The sequence below is a fragment of the Oxyura jamaicensis genome, chromosome 7 (genome assembly GCF_011077185.1).
Source record: "Oxyura jamaicensis isolate SHBP4307 breed ruddy duck chromosome 7, BPBGC_Ojam_1.0, whole genome shotgun sequence".
Taxonomy (NCBI): Eukaryota; Metazoa; Chordata; class Aves; order Anseriformes; family Anatidae; genus Oxyura; species Oxyura jamaicensis.
This window is the reverse complement of record NC_048899.1, coordinates 27104069-27108664: the sequence shown is the minus strand read 5'-3', so window position 1 is coordinate 27108664 and position 4596 is coordinate 27104069. Positions and strand designations below refer to the sequence as shown.

At 36.1% G+C, this 4596-nt stretch overlaps 1 long non-coding RNA gene across 1 annotated transcript in view; it reads left to right on the top strand.

Annotated features, from left to right (window-relative positions):
• The window catches only part of LOC118170316, a 16278-nt gene extending 12180 nt beyond the window's left edge, over nt 1-4098 (top strand). Inside the window, exon 3 of the long non-coding RNA XR_004752641.1 lies at nt 4089-4098. This is a non-coding gene — a long non-coding RNA (uncharacterized LOC118170316). The remainder of the gene's footprint in view (nt 1-4088) is intronic.
• Nucleotides 4099-4596: the final 498 nt, after the last annotated feature.

Genomic DNA, 4596 nt, shown 5'->3' with positions numbered 1-4596 from the left:
GGGAAGGGAAGGGAAGGGAAGGGAAGGGAAGGGAAGGGAAGGGAAGGAAAAAGAAAACAGTTCTTGTGAACTACTACAAAGGAATTTCATCAGATATAGGAATGAGCATTAATAAAAGAACATCTCTGGCAACTTTCAGTAAAGGTGCCATAACCTTGTTGGATGTTCATCCAATTTCTGTTTCACAGCTAATACAGACTAACCAAAAATACACAGAGGAAAAAAAAAAAAAAAAAAAAAAGTGCAGAAGAGCTAAGGTGATTGCACCTCAAGTTAGGGTATATAGAAGCTATGCTGATATACAGAAGGAATTACGAGAGAACCTTAAGAACCTGGTAAATGGAAATTCAATGACATATTAATTAGGCTAGAACTGTGGAGGAGTGTTGGCAAGTTAACCTGCCATGCACAAAGATTTTCCTTATGGCTATGACACAGAAGGCCTGAGCCAAGGCAGCAGTGTTGGCATCTGTCCTGAACTTGGAATGAGCTCACCGGACTTTCTGTCTCTGTATGGTTTAGTGGTATAAATCCAAACTGACTAATATGAGAGAGTAATCACAAGGACAGCTTTTAGGTTGCGAAAATTATTCCTTCCACCTTTGAAGGCCTAGGGCCTCATTTAAAATAAATAATAATAATAAATAAAAAGAAAAAAAGCAACAACTAATTGTCTACTAAAATCCCTGAATACTTTGATCTGAACTGATAAAAATCTGTCTCATGAAGTTTCAAACACAAGTCTGGTTGTGTAGCAAATTTTCAGGGATCTTCTGATGATCACGAGGGAGTGTGACTAAGTTACACCAGGTAAGAATCAGTTCCAATAAGATTGCCTTGAGCCAGAGGTTCAGACACAGCTGTCAGCACAGCACCACTCACAGCACAGCACCTTGTGTTTATTGTTACCAGAGCATCAGATACAAGAAAGCAAAAAACTTTGTGCTTCTTCCCTCTCTCAGTCAAAATCAAATGATTTGCAAAGAAAAGAAAGGGAGGGACAAAAGAGATTACTTAATGAGCATAAGCCTAATAAGTATTTCTGCTGGGAAGAGCACACTGACATCTTAGACACAGTACTCGTGGCAGAAGTTAAAAGGAATGTTCTAATTTCATGTAAGTCTTTATGTAGGAGGGGGAGAAAAACCTAATACTTCAATTTAGATTAAATTTTACAGCTACTGCTAGTGTAGATAAAAATTTATAGTTTCACAGCTGTAAAGGTTTTAGATTTAATTAGAGGAACTTGTTTCCCTTTACGTGGCAACTTTTGCAATGAGCTATGCTCTGACAATTTGCATTAATGTGCTTTATATAATTCTTACTGAGTTTCCTGCTGTGAGTTGCTATGCAGTGTCATATTTTAGGATACAAATGAGAAAGGAAGTCTTCATTCTTTCTTGCTTGCATTTGGAATTTGTCTGTTATTGATTTATTTTAAGAATGATGTCCATAGACAAAAGATTTTCATGAGCAAATCTATTGACTAGGTTTCAGTACATTTGCAATAGAAAGTTTGGTATTAATGAAGTTCATGAAAAATTCATTCCGGGATTCTTCTTAAATGGTTCATTAGCACATTCACATGATAAAAATCTCTTCTTATTGTTTACTTTCTGGGACATGCAATGTGAGGATTTGAGGACATAGGAGTCAAGAAATACCTTCATGGCAAACAAGATTTTTTCAAAATTTGTTTGACAAAACATGGCTTCCACAAACTCCTGTTAATGGACTCCAGTAACTGATCTACTGCTTTGACTACAATCAATGTTGAGTTCATTTTCTAATACTTATTTGGTGCTATATACCTGTAATTTTTAGCAGTGCCATAACATTGGTTTATCAACATTAATTTTTCACACTTCCTATAATGCAAAACAAACTTCAGATCTCTACATACTCTTTTAAGACTTCATATTTCAAATGATTAAAGCCTGTCGATTTTGAATTTGGAATATTTAACAAGTGCCATTTAACATTCTACTTGGTTAAAAATAGCCTGGAAAAATAAAATCATGGTCATATCATGCTGCTTTATATATATGCATATAATATATAAATATAGGTAACTATTAAACACACCTGCATTTTTTCTGCATTCCTATCAAATTTAAAATTCCACAAATAATTTTTGTACCTGATACATTTTTTTTTTTTCTTTTTATTATTAACTGTTAGATATTTAGGTTTCTCTGACACTTTTTAACTTCCATTGTCATTTCTCTGGTATTAATTTTAAAATTATATTAACACTTTCTTCCTCTCTTTCTCTTTGTATTTTGCTTATAATTTCTGCCTTTGATATTGAACAGAAATGGGATTGTGGTCAGTCGTCTTCTTACCTGCAAAAAACAAAGCTTCTTGGCCATCAAGACTTTTATTGTGCCTCTTATTTTTATTAATTTTGTTCTAATTACTACCACCCCTCTTTCAGAAATTCAACACAGATAAGTGCAATGTCTTTTGTTGCAGCAAAGACTAATGATATCCTGCGCTGCACGAGGCAGAGTATTGCCAGCAGGACAAAGGAGGTGATTATTGCCTGCTGTTCAGTACTGGTAGGCCATGCCTGGAGTGCTGTGTCCAGTTTTGGTCTCCCTAGTCTCCAAGAGAGATATGGAGCTACTGGAGACAGTCCAACAAAGGGTCATGAAGATGACTAAGAGACTACAACAAACTCTCCTATGAGGTAAGACTGAAACCTGGGACTGGCCAGCCTAAAGAAAAGAAGGCTCAAGGGGGTGTCCAGTGAGAGGACGGTTGCCCTTGGCAAAAAAAAAAAAAACAGGCAAAAATTGAAAACACAGTAGGTTTTCCTCTACATCAGGAAATGCTTTTGTACAGTTTGTAGAAACTAAAGACACTGTATTATTTGCTGTATAAAGATTCCAGACTGCTTTTATTATTATTATTTTTATTAATAACATCTTTTCCTATCCACATACTACAATCAGCAGGTTAAAAAGAAGTCTCTTCACTGGAATTTGGTGCAAGGCAAATCTCTTGAAGTGCTTCATGGGCTTTGCAGCAATGATGTTTACCCAGAACATCTGTTAAGACACAGTTAGAAGTTATCAGCACCACAGAAACAGATGGGCAAGAAAAGAAGGAGCACCAAGAAGGCACAGAGAGACAAGATGCTGCATCTGGCAGTGCCTCCTGGAAAACTCTTGTTTGAAATTCTGCTCATATCAGGATCACCTTCCTAGCAGCAGGCACTGTTCTCCTACCTGAGGAAAATTATTTTACTTCCCAAAGTCACTCATTTATTAGCTTAGGTATTTGTTTTTGTTTGTTTGTTTGTTTTCTCTTAGAGAACTGGAAGTTTACCCCTTGTAAATTCAAATCTTTTTCTTCAGAAACCTCAATATTTTCTGTGAAATTTAACCTCTTTCTCTTCACAGGTTTTCCTCAGCAGTACTCGCATTTATGTAAATAAGGAGAACAATATATCAGCTCCAAAGACAGAAATAAGCCACTGGAAAAGGGTCCAAAGAAAAGCAATGAAAGCTCTAATACTCTATCACTGGACTGCAGAGTTAGTTATTGGCAACACAAGAAGGAGTACATGCTTCATATTATGTCCTTGATTTTGTTTATTTTTTAAGTTAGTTCAAATGAAAAGGTTAACCATTCAGTTTTTAGTATTTTGTAGTATTTATATTGGGTGGTGAGAAGAAACCTGATAGTCTATATGCATAACCGGAAAAAAAACTTTTACACTAAAGATACTGAACCTGGTGTTGCATTTTGTTTTTCCCTCAGCAGCTAAACAGAATGAAAAGCCATCATCTGTCATTATCAGTCTGTTAATACATCTGGCTGTATTAACAAGCTGGCTTAACAATGGGAAATTGTTCATGCAAACTGTTTTATTTCAGCTTGTAAAATTTTTCCTTAGTAAATTTTACATATGTTGCTTAATTTCCTAAAAGATAAAGTACAAGAATTTTCATTAAACTGGAGAGATATCTACACAATTCTGGAAGAGGCTTTAGATATGTTCGTCAAACACCACATACAATTGCTGAAGACCATTATCAGGTCGAGTTATGTTGTTCATGCTGTAAGTCCTGTTAAGTAAGCTGTTTTGTTAGTACCTCTTGCTTATAGCATCAAAACTGAGAGGAACATCAAGTACCTTAGGATACAAATCCTAAGTCTAAGCTAACACATAACTGAGCTCAAGGACATCCTTGGTGTTCTGCTCAACCTCCATGTTGGTGGCTATTCTGGCTTTAGCCTACAGTGAGTGACTGATGTTTCAGGTGAGGAAAAGTGCACTGGGCTGGGAGGAGAGAAACAAGCAAGTGCTAGCTTACTCTCAAGCTCCCTTGCAGGGATATTGTCCTGAAGTTCATTGACAGCTGGGACTAAAAAAAATATTTAAATGTTTTCAACCTGTTTACCAGAACCAGCCTAGTAATAGCCCCAAGCAGAGTTCTTTGTAAAGTTGTATCACACACCTCAGCAGACCCTCAGGAAATTGTAGCCTGAAAACATGGTTTCTACATTTTCTTTATCAGTTCTATTGCAAGTTGCACATACACTACATTTTAGAGTATTTAGCCAAGAATTATATAATTCTCAGTC